The sequence below is a fragment of the Tasmannia lanceolata genome, unplaced genomic scaffold (genome assembly GCF_043159265.1).
Source record: "Tasmannia lanceolata isolate RefF3 unplaced genomic scaffold, GAP_Taslan_0.1 ptg000016l, whole genome shotgun sequence".
In the NCBI taxonomy this organism is placed as follows: domain Eukaryota; kingdom Viridiplantae; phylum Streptophyta; class Magnoliopsida; order Canellales; family Winteraceae; genus Tasmannia; species Tasmannia lanceolata.
In genome coordinates, this window is record NW_027518693.1 from 8,275,569 (window position 1) to 8,293,576 (window position 18,008).

Below are 18,008 nucleotides of genomic sequence, written 5' to 3' on the forward strand. Positions count from 1 at the left end.
CTGATATTTTCACCCCCTTGCAGTACGCATGCGCTCCCCTTATAACATGATCGGACGTCAAAAGGCGTTAAAGTTGCCCACTGTTACATTTTAAAATCATTTGAAAAAGTAAAATCAGTTACATTTAATGACGTGGATCTAATCAAGAGCCCTCTTTTGGCTCTTTATGCAAGAGCTCCCTTGTGTCTATCATTCATGTTTCTTAAAGTATTTGAGTCGTATTCAAAAAGTACTGTACCCATAGGATGATCCAAACCGTCCATTCGAAGGCCTCAACGTAAATAGATTGAGTGCAAATGATTTTTTAGATCTCCAATCTATAGAGGTTTCCATGATATGTAGTTTCTCAATAGATCGTACGGCTAGGATCATTCTATAGAAATGATTTTTATGGCCCATCAATTGGAGGGTGGTTTGGATCATCCTATGGTGTAAGATGTCGAGTACTTTTTTAAAAATATTGGACTATATGCAGGGGCGACGGCACTTGTAAGGGAAGGGGGGGCCCTTAATTTTTTAGGAAAGAACAAATATACCTTTATTGGTGAATGTCACCGAATGCAGAAAACAGATGAAAGGGCGCCCCATTGGTCCAATCTTAAGAAAGTGATCCACTTTCTCACTTTCTTAAGATTTGACCAATGGAGGCGCCCTTGTAGCTGGTTTTTGTATGCCGCACTTCATTGTATCATTCTTCACTTAAATATGTTTTGTTCTCCGGAACAAGATTGAAATATATAGCCAAGGGCATTTTAACCGAAGTGATGTTTACGCGGCTGGTGATGGAATATATAGAGGGTTTTTTTTTTGGAAACTATAATATTACTTTCATTTGTTTGGAGAAAAAAAATTACTATAATTTTTGCCCCCCTTATGCAAAATTTCTGGCATCGCCCCTATATGGACTTACGCCCCCAATATAAAATCTCATTAAAAATAATAGATAAATTTGTCCTCTTACAATAGACTTTGTATTCTCCAATAGATTTACCATCATCCATCCCCTTGAATTTTTTTAAGTAGAGAAAAGACTCTTGGAAAGGTGAGGGTTAATAATTTAATGCTTATTTTTTAAGTCGTTTATGGATAAAAATGTTCTACTTTGATATGACTAAATGATTATTAATTATTTAAGGGAAATGATATATCCGCCCCTTTTGATCACCAGGAACACCCCCTGTCAGTGTATCAATGACTAAAGAGGGGTTGTTGTACTTATGTCAGAAGAATTCAATGCCCCCTGATTGCCACAAACACTGACAGTGGGTGTTCCTGGTAATCAAAAGGAGTGGATATATCACTTTCCTTATTTAAAGTTCCCTACGTGTCTAAAGGACTAAATTATCCTTATAAATAAAGGTAAATGTTATCAACACTACTATATTTTGATGATGTCACTCCTTACTTTATAAAAGTACGGTATGGCCCGCACCATAGGATGATCCAAACCGTCCATTAGATGGGCCACAGCCTAAATAGGTTTTGCCCCAAAAATCATTTCTACAGGTTGATCCTAACCCTCTATAGATCGGAGGGTTAGGATCAACCTATGGAAATAATTTTTGGGGCACAACCTATTTATGATGTGGCCCATCTAAAGGACGGTTTGGATCATCCTATGGTGCGGGCCATACTGTACTTTTAATAAAGTGAGGAGTGCCCTCATCAAAATACAGTAGTGCTAATAAGATTTCCCTAAATGAACTATTTTTTCGCTAAAGAACTTTCAATTTTATATTTACCAGGATTTTGCTCTATTTCTTCTTGAAAAACATGTCATGCGTGACGATTGGAGACGTTGATATGGTGGTACAACTTGTGTACACGCAAAAGTGAGATAATCGCCCCCTTTTTTACATGCGACAGCCTCCTCTAGTGTATTTATGACCACTCTCTTACACTAGAGGGGACTGTCCCAAGTAAAAAGAAGGGACGATTATATCATTTCCCATATCTTAATGGACAATTATAGTAATTTGATCATGACTTGTAGATGGATGGCCATCGACATCAAATTAGGAAGAATCCCAAAAGCCCCTTCTGATTTACCCATTAAGGTCACGGGATCACCTCCATTTTAGCGGGCCCACCACACAAAGATGGCCACCTGCCAAATCACTGAACACAATTGTGACACGTATTGATGCCCCAAATAGCCTAGTACCATTTTCCAAATATTAAAACAAAATTGTCTAGTTTAAAGTTCAATTTCTTAAATACAAATCTCTATTATCGTAGAGAACCATTTAATCATTGAAGGTAGGTATGGACCACCAAACTATGTAAAACTCCCGAGAGGAAAACTAGAGTTTAAATTCGCCTGGGCCTACCAGATGCTCGTGGTTTACAGGTGATTGTGCACATTCATAGGGAATAGCCCCACCGTAAAATTTGGGGTCGAGATATGCCATAACACGGAGGCAATCAAGGCTACTTAATATATTTCTACACCCCAGTGGCTTTAGTGAAATTAATAATAATATGGATTTGCTACAGTCCATCGCAAAAGGCATTTCGACTGTTGTCTCCATTCACGAGGTGGCTGGTCTGACATGCAACAGACCAGCCGCGAAATGCCTATGAGATGGATGCTAGCAATTCCCATAATAATAATAAGGGATTTGCTAGCGTCCATAACAGAAGGCATTTCGCAGATGGTCTGTTGCATCTGACAGCAGCCACAGAGGCTCACTTTTCAACAGATTTTGTCGTCATTCATGAGACGCCTACTGTCAGATGCAACAGACCATCCGTGAAATGCCTTCTGCGATGGACGCTAGCAAATCCCTAATAATAATAATAATAATAGGATGATCATAAATTTTAGCAAAATCAAAAATAATATTTACAAATATACATTAGGGTATTATGGCCATTTATAGGGGCAACTTGGTTAACCTATGCCGATAAACTAGATGTAGATATAGCCCGCCCTAGAATTTCATGGGGGACACCATTTGGTGTGGATAACGGCCTGCCGAGGGTCAGATTAGAGAGTGATTGTTCCCCACGTGCGCTTTTTGGAAGTATGTACATATATGGGAAGGTAGTGGAAAGAGAAGGATACGGTTTGGTATATGTGAAATTTGTTAGGTTAGGATCATGGTTAGGTTGGGGTCGGTGGTAACTCATGGCGATCCTTTGAAAGGGAAATCGGGTCGAGTGTGTGTGACTAAACTACCATGTTGGTAGGCACTTCGGGTTGGTAAGCATGTAAACCAAACCCTATGGTTTAAAAATTGGGTGGGAATCACTTCCCCTATATATAATATAGTAGCATTTATTGGCCCGTGCCATTCATGGGTGTAAAATAGTGGGCCCCACTCCATAAAAATACGAGGTGAAATGATATTCTCCCGCTTCCCCTTTTCTTCCCTGGGTCACCCCCTTTCGTGTAAAAAGAGTAGCCATAAATACACTAGAAGGGTGGCCCAGGGAAGAAGAGGGGGTGAATGTGTCAAAACCTAAATATGAGGTGCAAAACAGTGGACCCACCCCAATGCTTGGGTTTGGCTAGAGATTGTTGGACCCATGCATCAACACATGACGTGTGAAAATGGTTGGTCCATACCATAAAAAATGAGGTGCAACATGCCTGAGGCCAACTGGATTTGTCCGGACTCGTTGTTGTCAACCTCATCACCTTCCACCGAGTGGCTTGGACCATGTTCGTCCAAATTATTTTCGATGTTAAGTCTTCCAAACAAACAAAAAAGTTGATATATGTGAAGTGTTTGAATGGAAATATCATAATTTATACCATATTATAGGGAAATGATATATTCACCCCCTTTTCTTCAGAGGCTACGAATCCTTATACTATATATAAAGCGTGAATAAGGGGTATTCTCGGCATGCATGTTGGGCAATAAATGCCCTTAACTTTTTCTTTTACCATTAACCCCTTGCTTTGCTGATATCTAACATCTATCTATATGAGAAATTATTTGAGGATAAAAACGTAATCTACATACAAAAAGTACCAACACATGGTGCATGTCTATGACAATTACGGCAAAAACTACCAAGAAGAAGTAAAGTCATATGACATTGACTAAAGAACTACTTTTTATTACTCATGGAGGTCACCTACAAAATATTGACGGATTCCTGGCACCTGAAGAAGAACAACAATGATGGAAACCTCTATCGATTGGAGGGCTAGGATAAGCCTATATCAATTGGAGGGCTACGATCAACCTATGGAAATGATTTTACGGGCACAACCGATTGATGTTGTGTTCCATCCATGGTTTAAAATTTTAGTTTCGGTAACCGTTTTGGACCCCACCGAAAACCAAAATTTCAGCAAAATCCGAAATTTGGTAATTTGGTTTGAAATTCCGGACCGAATCTTCGAAATTTCGAACCAAACCGAAATTCCGAATTCCGAAATTTTGTAAATCTTTTTTTTAATAAATAATGGCATTTAATCGAAATTTCGGACCGAAATTTAAAACCATGGTTCCATCACATGGACGGTTTGGATAAACCTGTAACCCTCTATAGATCGGAGGGTTCGGATCAACCTATGAAAATTATTTTTGGGGCACAGCCTATGTAAGTAGTGGCCCATCTAATGGACGGTTTGTATCATCCTATGGTACGGGCCATACCGTACATTTGTCTCCGCCTTGCTCAATTTTGCAGGGGTATATTTGTCATCCTGGTCAATTACTTTGCCTCTAGAAAACATCCAAAAGTTATCGCTTTCGTTCCGAACTTTTGCTTAAATTCTTTCTACATCCTATTGTATTTTAGGAAAAGTTCCCTGTGTATCCAATTTCTGATGGCTATTTTTGTCAATTCCAATGCCAATGACCCTTACATGTTCGTCCAAAGACTCCAAACGAAATCCTATTATCTGCCCGTTAGCATTCGCTGGATTCCCCTTCCTGAAAACTCCACTGCTCTCAACCGCCTCCTTCTCACCGCCTCTTCTCTCAAAGTCTCGTTACATGCTTTTGTTTTGCTTCTCTTCTATGCCCTGCTCTGGGTATCGTTTTATCTTTGAACATAAATATATTTTATTTTTATTTTTCATTCATTAATGAAGGAGACTGGTAAGAAATATATATGGATTCTGAACCGGGCTATTCTCCTTCCGGCAAACGAACCAAAGATGAGTTTTCTTGCTTTTTTTTGTTTTCCATTTTTTCCCTTTAAATGGATGGATTTTAATTAGGGATCCTGGTTTTGTTTTGGTTTTTAGGATAACCAAATTTTAGGGGATATCTTCAAAGAGGGATTATTAATTCTTTTTTTATAGGAGGATTTTGATTGTGCGTTTTTCTCTTCTAAAAGAGGATTTCGATTTTTCGGTTCTTTTTGGCTTTTTCCTATCACAAATTTTGGTTCTAGATGTTCTTTTCTTCAGTTTCCCCAAACAAGGTCTTTTATTTAAATAGATCTCTAGAGTCTTTCATCAATTTCTTCATTATGCCCTGCCAGTTACCACCAAGCAAAACCTAAAAAAACATACTACAACCCTTCATCTCCTTCCCAAACCCATTTCAAGGTAATGCGAGTTAGTGTTTTATGAAATCCCTCATCGGATGCCTGTCAGTGTTTTATGAAATCCCTCATTGGAATGTAAACACTTGGACAACGATGATTTCAGGTTATACACAGAATCCACAAGTTGATTTTCACGAAAGCTCATTGTTGGGGCTTTTGGATTATTGGAAATTTTTTGAAAATGAAAAATATTTATAAAAGTTATGACTTCTTTGTATGCACAGAAAATATAACTCGAACTGATCCTAATTTTTAATTAGAAAGAGTTTCAATGTATGATGATTTCCTCTAGATCAACTATAATCATATCATTTTCCTAAAAATTGTGGGAAGAAAAAAGTTCTCAAAAAAAAAAATCCCGTCGACAATGTCTTTCTTGTAATCCAAACAGGGCCAAAATTCTCTAAGATTGACCAACCGCTGAACATTATGCATGCGTGCTGATATGCTTGGCCGAACCGATCATATCCGTGAGACAATGGATTTAATGCTATGTTTTCTTCTCTTATGAAATTCAATATTAATGCGTCTCACATCAAAATTAGTTGAAAGTTTCGATATGAAAATTAAGTGTTTGAACAAAATTTATCATTTTATAGAGTGCTTAAATGATATGTTTATCCTTTTCTTTTATTATACCTTATGCTTTCGTAGTAGCATTTATAAATTAACTTACTGAAAATAATTTTCAATAAGTAAAGGGCGTGTTCGCAACCATAATTTAAATAGCTTAAGCCCATTTTGTAGGTGCTCGAAGGCAACTCAATAAAATCCAAAAAAGGTAATTCTGCAATCTGCAAACTAGACCCGCCAAGCCCATTTCTCCAAACTCTACGTTTAACATGTATAAAGGATGACATTCAAGCTATTTTTTTCCAAAAAAAGATGAGAATCTGAGGCACGACTAGGAGTCACTTCTTCGATTATCATAGATCCATTTCTACCCGATTCTACACACCCAAAATCTTTTTAGCAAAGGTGATTCTTCAAAAAATGGGTGGGAAAAAGACCCCAATACCCTTCTGACATGATGACAGTAACGTCAATCATTATCTTAAAGTTAGATTTATTGCATTTGATCTTAGCTGTCATCGTTTTCGTTCGTTTGAACATATGTTTGAACCCAAACAAGCGTTGGGTTCGTTTTAATCATTGTTGTCTACAATAAGCAGAGACTGTTAGATCCTTGACAAGTGAAAGTATTTTTATGTACTTAAGATTCTGGTGGCGTACTCCAGAATCCGGCGGCATACTCGATATGTTTGGAACACATATTTGAACATAAAAAATCCGACGGTGTACTTGATATTCCGGCGTCGTTCTTGATATTCTGTCGGCTTACTGGATACGTTTGGAACACATGTTTGAACCCAGAACATCCGACAGCGTATTCGATTCTCCGACGGCGTACTCGATACATTTGGAACACATATTTGAACTCAGAAAATTCGACAGCGTACTTGATATTCTGACGGCGTTCTCAGCCAAAAGAGATGTGAGAAATAATAAAATATTCAATAACGTAGCTGTTCACAGCCAAAAGAGATGTGAGAAATAATAAAATATTCAATAACGTCATCGTTGCATAAACTTGTCTTTTTTGTTACTAATTACTCTGTCTATTTCTTTTACAGGATGACTTATTTTTGTTCTTAAAATATTTCATCACCTAAACTTAGCTTACATTTTACTCTCTCTTATTTTTTAAATGCACATATTTTACATGTAGGCTTTAATAGCACTGCCTTATGTTTGTTTTGTTTGTTATCACAGTAATCTTTATTTCACTTATCCGGAAAAGATCAGAGAGGAACGCTAGCGTCAAGCGGAAGCTTCTCTCAAAGGCGTTGTAAGTGCAGTTTTCTCGATGGGCTTATTTCATCAATGACATTGCAAAAATCAGAAGCTTTGACGACAGATAATGATGCTTCATAAGTAGGAAAAACTTGCAATAATGGAAATGGGTGATTCTTAGACCAATTTCAAATCAATATAAAGATTTTGTAATAAATCTTCAATTCTCCTTGAAAAAATTAAATCCTATTAGGGCCCGTTTGGATGCCGAGAAGATTTTGATTTGGATTCTCACATTTGCAGCCCTTTTTGCATTGTAATTTGGCTTTCTCACATTTCTAATTCAGCATCTGATAGTGAAAAAAATCAGATTTGTTTGCAGTGGAAATAAGAAATTGGAAATATATTGTTTTTTAAAAAACACATTGTCCAATAAAATTCAGTGGGTTGCCTTAATAAACTCTTTTTTCACTGAACACCTGAAGCAGTGAGTATATTATTTTTTTAAAAAGCACATTGTCCAATAAAATTCTGACTGTTTTGAAGCGGCTCACAACCAATTGACTTACCATTCCTCAAACTTGATATATTTATACGGAAATGAAATCACTGCTGCAATCTTTTGATATTCCGCAAAAGCTTCTTGTCTTTTAGTATTTACTATTTAAATGGCTGTCAAAAGGTTATTACAGTTCCCAAAAAGCTCTAACAAGCCCTTTAAATACTAAAGGACAATCTAAATGGCTCGCACGTGCGACGCACGTGCATTTTTACTAGTTTATTAAAAATGCGAGTCCACGAGACGCCTCATTTGAGTCCTTGATTCCAAAATGCACAAAAAAGGCCCATTTGGTCGAACTTGTTTCATCTCTTAGAAGGCCTCCAATGTCCGTCGATCCCGGATTACCCAAGTTAGAGCCGATGAAGTTTAACTTTAGCCATTAAGATCCATCTGGTAGCTAAGATCTCCTCACAATCCTTACTCAAGCAAATCTCTTTCCAACAATGTCTAATATCTGACGTTGAATACAACTTGAAGCTAGAAACGATTCTACCCCATGTATGACTCGAGAAATAATCATGGATAATGAAGTAGCATTTCTAACTACATTCTTAAAAGTACAAGTCTCCCTTTCATTCCAGAGGACCCAAACAAAAAGGCCAACAAAACCAGCTTCCATAAAATCATACATTTCCTTGGCTAAGGCATGAAGAACCAACTACGTAAGAGATCGGAGAGATCCGCAAGATTTACCAATTATGTAAGAAATCTCAAATCTATCTAAACTTTTACTAAACGGCTCTATATCTGAATGACTAAACAAATACCAGCTAACGACCTAACCCTCACCAATTACTAAGATTGCTCGGGGTTGGATGATTTGTCAAATGCTTGTTAAGTGTGGAGGATATAGGTTGTTTAAGAAGAGAGAATCGTTGGTTCCTTATAGTGATTTCTCTTTCCTATCGTGACAACTCATGTTCCCCGTGAATATCATTGACGGTAGAGCGAGCTACGCTCCTTTCTGACTCGACGACCGGGGTGCCCAAGCCTATTTAACTATGCCTGTTGGCCCCCTTTTCTCGTGAAATGGACAGATAGTATGGGCCCTTAAAACATCTTTTTCATCGGCTGGACATGTCTATCAATACAAATCTTTTGTTTCAGAGGCAGGTTTCAAATGTGTTCTATCCCGGAGTGAGTCGGTCAATTCGTTACGTTTTGATAAAAAAAAAAAAGGGTTTGGACGGTATCAACACAACACCTTTTGCATCTTTTAAAGGAAAGAAAGTGGCTTGTGTTAAAAAACCGGGATACTCCCCTCGCCTTGGAACCACCTTAGTCTTTTCGGGGATCAAGATCTTTGTGACTCTGCAGAACTTCACTTTTCTTAGAGGATCAGCACAATGAAGGAACATATGGTCTACTGATTTTCCCTCTCCTACACAAAGCGTGCAGTGGTCAATGATAAGCATATGGCAGCAGTGGAGGTGATCAATCGTCCGGATCTTTTTCTGGAAGGAAGTCTATTCGAATGCAGAGACTCTATGTGGGGCCGGAACATTCCAAACACTAGATATTAGTGACGAAGAGGAGCAAGATAGAGGTAGAATGATGTCACAGAGAAGACTCCACAGGAGTTCAATATCCAAACCCTTTTATCTCTACTAGATTTCCTAATGTAGCAGGACTCCAAGAGGTGTCATATTAGCAACCTTGTCCACTTCCAAATCAAAGAAATTCCGCCTGAATTCGATTTTCCAAGACAACTTGTCTCCTTCCCTCACAAAACATTCCTGCGCAAAAGCTTCAATATTCAAAGACGCTCTAAAGAGATCCATGAGGGGCACATCGAAGCACCCCTTGTCCCTCCAAAACTCAACATTGTCACCATTGTATGCTTCGAATCAGATACCTTCTTGAAACTTGTATCTTTGCCTCAAGAGATCCCTCCAAATCCTTAAAGCTCTAAGTCTATATTTATCATCGGAGATCCAATTACCAGAGCATGTGTCATATTTCATTTCAAATAACTTTGTCCATCGATGAGAGCTCTCCTCTCTAGCTCTCCTCTCTAAATCTCCACAACCATTTTGCAAGCAATGCTTTATTAACTTCTCTCAATCCCTCCAGCGTTAATAGGCCTGCATACTTCCATCTAGCTAACTAAATGCATCTTTTTCTTGTCATCCGTGCCTCCTCACAAAAAATACCTTTGGATAGCATGGCTTTAATTAACTTGATTCTTTCCCTAAGCGATACAAGATCTCGCTTCCAAGTTGAGAGTTTTCTGTCTATCCTTCCCATGCCCCCGTTCTTTGGTCATCCAATTCCAAGAGGGAGGCCTAGATACGTGGAAGGGAACTCTTCTACAGAGCAATCCAAAAAGGCCTACCAACCTAACTGACTTTCTCTGCTTCGTCCAAGTGGATACCAAACAATTAATTTTATTTTCTGCAATTAGACCTTTGACATATCACTACTTCCTAACAACACTAGATAGATTTGAGGCTAAGGATTTTATCATCGTCTGACATATTGATTATCAAAGTGTCATTGGTGAGTTGAAGGTGAAAAGCTTCCCAATTCTGATTTTGTATATTGAAGCCTTCAATCAAATCTCTTCTTCCTTTATTTGACATTCTACTCAGTGATTCTACAACAACCATTAGAAAGAAAAATAAAAGAGAAAAGGGGATCGCCCTTCCTCAAGCCCCGAGACGACTTAATAAAGCCTTCAGAAGAGTCATTAACCAAACTAGAGAACCAAGCTAAGGAAACACATCTCATCATCGATCCCCACCTTGTTCCACAACTCATTCTACAAAGCAAATAATCCAAACATTCCCATTTCTGATTTCACTATGTCAAGCCTTTTTCATTTCCAACTTGCAAACCACTCCTTTCCTTCCCAATTTAGCATAGAGGTCAGCACTTCATTAGTTAGCTATGAGAGCGTTATCTAAGATTTGGCAGCCGAAGATAAATTTTAACGGTTTTTCCTTATAATCACTATACAAGGCTCTATGTTTTTCATAAAATGCTAGCTCCTCATGAGTGTTAGAGAGAGAGAGAGAGAGAGAGAGAGAGAGAGAGAGAGGTTCAGGGGGGGTGACTTTGTCCATACGAGAGAACAGCTTTGGCCGGACCAGGGTTATGGTTTTAGGAAGCATAGCCGCTGGATGCAGAATAAGATTCAAGGGGAATTTAACTTTCTTGTAGACAAGTTATCATTTTGCACCATATTATAGAGCCAAAAGACAACGAATATAATTAAGGGAGACATTTGAAAAAGACTAGTGATATTCCCACTACCATGTTTTGATAACAAGATGAACTCACCTTGTTGTTCATTTTTAATGGGCTGCTGAAATCTTTTTTGAAAATGTAATACCCATTGACAGCTGGTTAAATTATGAAAGAAGAGCTCAAATAAGGTTGTCATCCAAACATGGTAGTGCTAATAATAGTTGTTATACAATAATCATGAAAATTTCATAAAGCCAAAAAATTGATCACAAGAAATTTTAATCGCTTTCAATTGAAAAAATCATTCACATTTATTTTTTCATGCCTACGGAAAGTTTATTCAATTGTTCTAGGCGAGTAGAAGAGTGACCTTCTTAATCACTGATCTTTGAAGAGCAGAACTTGAAGAATTTTTGGAGATTTTCACTAATCTTGTATTTCTTGGATGCTTTACAATAGTCTCAAGGTGTGCTTATATAGAGCACTTACACGATAAATATAGAATGGAATTAAGATAATTATAGAAGGAAATAATCCTAATCAAATCTACCTAATCAAATCTACTTTCCTAATCTCTCTTGGTTGCCTCTTCTAATCCACTTGGCTAATTTATCTAGTTGCTTCATTTAGCCAACTTACCCAATCTACCTCTAAGATGATCCAACGGTGAGATCTTAACCCAATCCAACCGTTGGATCTCACACACATATTCTAACATGCCCCCTCAAACGTATATGGATTGAAAATCGATATACGTTTGACAATAATAAAAAAAAACCCAATACAATAGAATTCCTCAAATTACAAATGTAATCAAAATCAACCGATTTGATGCACACTTCCAGAAGTCGATGACGAAGATCCTCTGATAAAGATTGATGTTGCTGCCAATGATGATTGATGATGGTTGCCAAAGAAGATGCCGCTTGACATTTTGTCACGAAGAGGGCTTAAAAGCCATTAGATCATAGCCTCGATGGGGCTAGAGGATACTCAAGCCTTGGTGGGCGAGTAGATATGGGTCACTATGGACCGATGCCAGAATGAGCAAGAAATGGCCACAATGGGCAAGACAACATGGGTCGGTTTTAGAATACCGATCCTCATGGGAATTCGAAACTACTCTGGGGCACGCACCTCAAACCGACGCACCTCAACCGAGTACAGCACTATTTTAGGCACGCACCCCAAGGATCCGAGGCATATACCTTAATGAACTGAAGCACCTCAACTGAAATAGTTAGGAAAAAAAAATGTAAGAAAAAGAACGGCTTTTTTTTATTTTTAGTAAACTATCAGCGCTACTGTCTACTGAGACCACCCTCAAAACAAACAATTTTCGGGTGGTGTAAATATCAAATTTGGGGTGTTATATTTTGCATAAGAGAGGGATTAAAATAGTAGGGGTGTCAATAACAAGTTTTGAGGTAGAATAGTGAGATGCACATAACAAAGAGGAGGAGTGAAAATGAAAAGGGATCACGTTCCATTGACTATCGCAAGTTCGCAACCCACTGAGAAACAACCCCGTTTATAAATTACAATAAGACGAGGAAAGAGGGGTTGTGTGAAGTCAAATTAGTGGGTGTACTAATAAGAACATATGGGTTTTATTTTCACCTTCTTCCTTTTTCACGCACGTTGTTGGGGCGGGTAAGAAACAGACGTTGAATCTACGGCTTCCGGAAGTGACAAAGATGGCGTGATGGAAAATCTGACAGAGAACTTTGCTGGTAGATGCAGAGCAACACCGAAAGAAGAAGAATAGGAAGATGCAGAGACTGTGCGCATCGAAAAATCTGAGAGTTGAGACATGGTGTAGATCGATTGGGCAACAAAACTAAGAAAAGGAAAATTGAAAAAAAAAAAAAAAAACGACAAAGCATTCTTGAGAAAGATGATTGCCGGGCGAACGGCTGCGGAATCGCTGTCCGCCGGATGACGAGCTCCCTAAGGTTGTGCTCAAAGGCTAGGTCCGATCGACCTGCTCTGATACCATGAAGAATTTTTGGAGATTTTCACTAATCTTGTATTTCTTGGATGCTTTACAATAATCTCAAGGTGTGCTTATATAGAGCACTTACATGATAAACATAGAATGAAATTAAGATAATTATAGAAGGAAATAATCCTAATCAAATCTACCTAATCAAATCTACTTTTCTAATCTCTCTTGCTTGCCTCTTCTAATCCACTTGGCTAATTTATCTAGTTGCTTCATTTAGCCAACTTACCCAATCTACCTCTAAGATGATCCAACGGTGAGATCTTAATCCAATCCAACCGTTGGATCTCACACACATATTCTAACAGAACTAAGGGCTTTTTCTCCTTCTTGGGAATTTGAACAGGAAACAAAAGGTATTTGAGAGGCAAGGCCTATCTTAGGATCGATGATCGTATGGATCAGATTAGATCATATATGGCTTCCAACCTGGATCAAAGGTTGTACAGGGCCTGGTCTATCAAATCAGGATTATCACCAGAAAGTGATCAACGAGAGGAGTGCATCCGCGCATTGAATTTTAGAATTTCACTAGTGTTACTTTGGTCTTTTTTATTTTTCTTTGATGTGCTTGATCGGAAAGCCTCGTTCTCTTTATATTCACTCTGATGGCTCTTCTAGTAGTCTAATTATAGTCACAGATCTTCTTTTGGCTCTCTATTGAATTATATTGCAGCAATGCCTATATTTCCTATGAGGAAAATGATTGTGCGCTCGAGCGCATGTAAGCTTATATGCGCTCGAGGGCCCAAACACATGGGTGCCGCATTTTTTGTGGTGATCCAAACCATTCATTTGCAACGCCATTACATAGATAAGGTGTGTACAAAAAATCAGCTCCATGGGATCATCCTAACCCATCCAAAAGTGGAGGGCAAAATGGGCAGATCCTATGGGTTAGGATGATCCCATAGAGCTGATTTTTTGTACACACCCTATCTATGTGAAGGCCTTTCTAATGAATGCTTTGGATCATCCTAACAATGTGGGCCCACATGAGTTTTGTGCCCTCGAGCGCATATAAGCTATATGCGCTTGACCGCACAATCATTTTCCTCATTTCTTGTATCCTTCAATCTGTTTTGATTTCTCCTAATTTACTTTATTGGTACCATATGGGGCCCATCTTGTCCAATGGTTCTGTTTCAATGATATCTTAGACACTTATTTTTAGTTTAAGAACTCTAATCTTCTTTGATTGTCTGATTTGAACTTGGTCGGGCATCTTTGCTGTAGTGCCACAGCCCACCCAAGTGGATATTAACGAATGCATAAACAAAAGACAACCTTTCTTGTCTTCTTTCATTCCATGTCTCCACCCTCCAAGCCCACAAAACCAATGCCAAAATTATTGCCAAAGAAAGAAAGGGACAAAAAAACAACCTATTAGCACAGCTCAAGCCTCTAAATAAATGTACATCTACAGCTTTCTCATTGTATTCTCAATAAGACAAGAAAAACAGTTCAAAAGCTCCTTGTGTCTTTCGTTTTCCCCTATGAAAATGGCAGCTGGAACGAGAACCTTTTTTCTTTAATTTCTTAGAGACGTCTTCCTCTCTAAAGAAACCCATGTAACTTTCATTGCCCTAGAGACATGGAGAGGCCCAAAACCCTAACCTTAGATATCTATCTCCTGATCTTTCTCCTTATATTTTTCCCACAAATAGTGCTCGGTGACTACACGGGACAGGAAAGGGATGCCCTCTATGCTCTAAAATATGCCTTCAATAACCCTTTCCTTAATCGTAAATGGAATGGTCTACAATGCTACATGAACGATTCACGTACTTGGTGGTATGGAATCTCATGCATTAATGGTAGAGTCACCGGAATTTCACTGCCGGATCTGGGTTTGACCGGTCAGGTCAAAGCAAATGCCTTGGTCAACCTTAGTCAACTTACTCTCCTCAACTTCAGGAACAATTACATCTCAGGAAATCTCATGGACTTCTCAGCCAATGGGAGATTGACACATGTTGATCTATCGAATAACATGTTCAGTGGGCCCATCTCGCCTTCGTTACTTGGTCTTGATTCCTTGGAATCATTAGAACTCCATGACAATTCCTTGACGGGTTCGATTCCCTCGTTCAATCAATCGAGCTTGAGAGAGTTTAGTGTTGCCAATAATAATTTATCCGGTGACATTCCGGCAACTCATGTTCTTCAATCCTTTAGCATGTCTTCGTACATCGGCAATCCGGGCTTGTGTGGCCCACCTTCTCGAGCCGTATGTCCGGGCCACCACACAGAATTACAGGTCAATCAACACGAGGAGGAGAAGAAGAAGAAGAAGAAGTTTAAGATGTTTACTGGGTCTTCTTTGGTGGCCATTGTGGTTGTGTTGGATGTTATTGTCCTTGTTTTAGTCTTCTTGCTCGCCTTTGTTTACTATAAGAAGAAGAACTCCATAAAGGGAGAGGAGTTAGTACATGAAGTAGAGAAGAACAAGAATGAGGAGGAGGAGGAATTAGCATATGAAATAGAGAAGAAGAAGAACAAGAATCAGAAGAAGGCGGAGAGAGGGGAGAAGAAAATTGTTAGAGAGGAATTAGTATATGAAATAGAGAAGAACAAGAACAAGAATGAGAAGAAGGCGGAGAGAAGGGAGAAGAAAATTGTTAGAGAGGAAGAGAGAGAGGAGCTTACATTTTTGGGTGACGCGGGGGGTTTCGAGCTTGGTGATCTTTTAAAAGCTTCGGCGGAGGGGTTGGGGGAAGGGAATTTTGGAGCTTGTTATAAGGCAATATTGAATAATGGATTGGCATTAGTTGTTAAGCGGCTAAGTGATCTTATTCCCCTTAGCAGCGGCGAATTCGAAAATCATATGAGGGTGCTCGCGGAACTGAAGCACCCCAATTTGTTGCCATTGCTTGCTTATTATGAGTCCAAAGATGAGAAGTTGTTGGTTTGCGAATATGCAAGGAATGGAAGTCTGTTCAATCGTATCCATGGTTAGTTTACTGTTGCATACTCCTCAACTTTAACCCTAGAATATTGTAAAAGTATGTAATATGCAATGATTTTATGCCTGTCTGCCCATGGTCTAGTATTTTTCAAAAAGTACAGGGGAGGGGGGGGGGGGCACTTCATAGGATGATCCAAACCATTCATTTGTATGGCCACAACATAAATAGGCTGTACCCCGTAATTCATCTTCATGGGATGATCATAATCCTCCGATCTAAATGGTTTTCTATAATGTACTGTCCCCCTGCAGATCAGGGCGATAGGAACATTGCATTGAGATGATTTACATAGAACAGCCTATTTACATTGTGGTCTAAAGTATAAACAAAGCTCAGGATAATCCTATGAAATGGGCCCATTGTACTCTTTGAAAAATTCTAAACTTCACGTGCACATGGGTTTTTAATATCAAGGACTTGCTGAGTTTTGAACCCAGGACCTGCCGTGAGACAATCGCCCCGATACAATGTTAACCATGGCATACCACATGGTAGGTCTGGTTTCAAAACCCACCAACTCCTTAATATATAAAAAAAATCCACATGTACAGTCAACCCAAAAAAGAGGACCCACGTGTGAGGGGAAGTATTGACGTATAAAAATGATTAAATAACACCAACTCTAACATCTTGAGCTTTTAGAGTAATTGGTTGTTCCACAAATACTTGTTCAATGGATTAGTAATGCCCATCCTTGCCATTCATCATGTTTTTACCACTCCCAATCTGTCAATCATTTTTAGATCTTCACAGTATTTTCAAAAATAGCTAATTGCACTAATCCTCAGTTGGAACTATACTAATAAATTAGTATTTTCAACAAAGATGAATATTCTGTTGTTCTCTCTCATCTCAAATCTTCTTTAACCAATCGTCAATTTTTCAATAAACATTGATACAGGGCATAGAGGCTACAATCGAGTTCCTTTCAAATGGAATTCAAGGCTATCAGTGGCCTTAGGTATCGCACGAGCAATGACATTTCTGCATATCCAAAGCAAGACCTCCATTATCCATGGGAACTTAAAGTCCTCAAATGTACTTCTTGGGGAGAATGACAATCCTTTGGTTTCGGATTACGGCTTTTGTTCATTGATCTCTATCTCCGCGGCCCAACTAATAGTCTCATACAAATCACCTGAGTGTCAAAACCGGCGTAGAATTTCAAGGAAATCAGATGTGTGGAGTTATGGTATCCTTATCCTAGAGATCATAACAGGTAGAATGAGTACTCACTCTGCTCCTCAAGGAGTCGACGGCTTGGATCTATGCAATTGGGTTCAAAGAGCTGTTAGAGAAGAATGGACGGACGAGATTTTCGATTTGGAGATCTCTGTGCAGAGTAATGCCTCAGAAGGAATGCTAAAATTGCTACAAATTGCACTCCGTTGTTGCGAGAAGTCGCCGGAGAAGCGGCCGAAGATGATTGAGGTGCTGAGGGATGTAGAAGACATAACAATCAGTGATGCCGAGGACAATTCCTATGACACGTTTGATCGATCCCTCACTGAAGGTTGATGTCAACCAGTGGTTATGGAATAGTAGAAGATGAGAGAAAATCCTAAGCCTTGATTAGTACTAGATCACTTGCATTTAATGATGTTACAGTCCCTAAAATCTGTCATGGGATTGTTCTTAGTCCCAAACGATGTTACCTACTTATATTTACGATTAATGTTTCTAAGACAATTTATGCCATTTTTTTGTCGAGAGACATTGAGCTCAATAAAAAAAATGGAAAATACTTTGAAAACCGAATCCCGCCTATAAAATAAAGACAACAGTGGAAATGACATCTGATTAGATCATTTTCACTGTATTAATTGTGTTTTATGGAGATTCGAGCGCTCTTCAATGCCTTTTTGGTGTAAGTGGCACCAATAATTGATCCCCGTCCTTTTAATCAAAACGGATTCCCATTTTGCTAGCACTTTCCTTTTTGTCTTTTTTTGAATGACAGAGAATATTAAGG

The 18,008-nt window shown here is 38.7% G+C and overlaps 1 pseudogene across 1 annotated transcript; it reads left to right on the top strand.

Annotated features, from left to right (window-relative positions):
• Nucleotides 1-14,622: 14,622 nt before the first annotated feature.
• LOC143849043 (pollen receptor-like kinase 2) lies at nucleotides 14,623-17,685 on the top strand (annotated as a pseudogene). Its single transcript, XR_013235524.1, has 2 exons — nucleotides 14,623-16,021; nucleotides 16,938-17,685. The product of XR_013235524.1 is annotated as a pollen receptor-like kinase 2 (transcript).
• The last annotated feature ends 323 nt before the right edge of the window (nucleotides 17,686-18,008 follow it).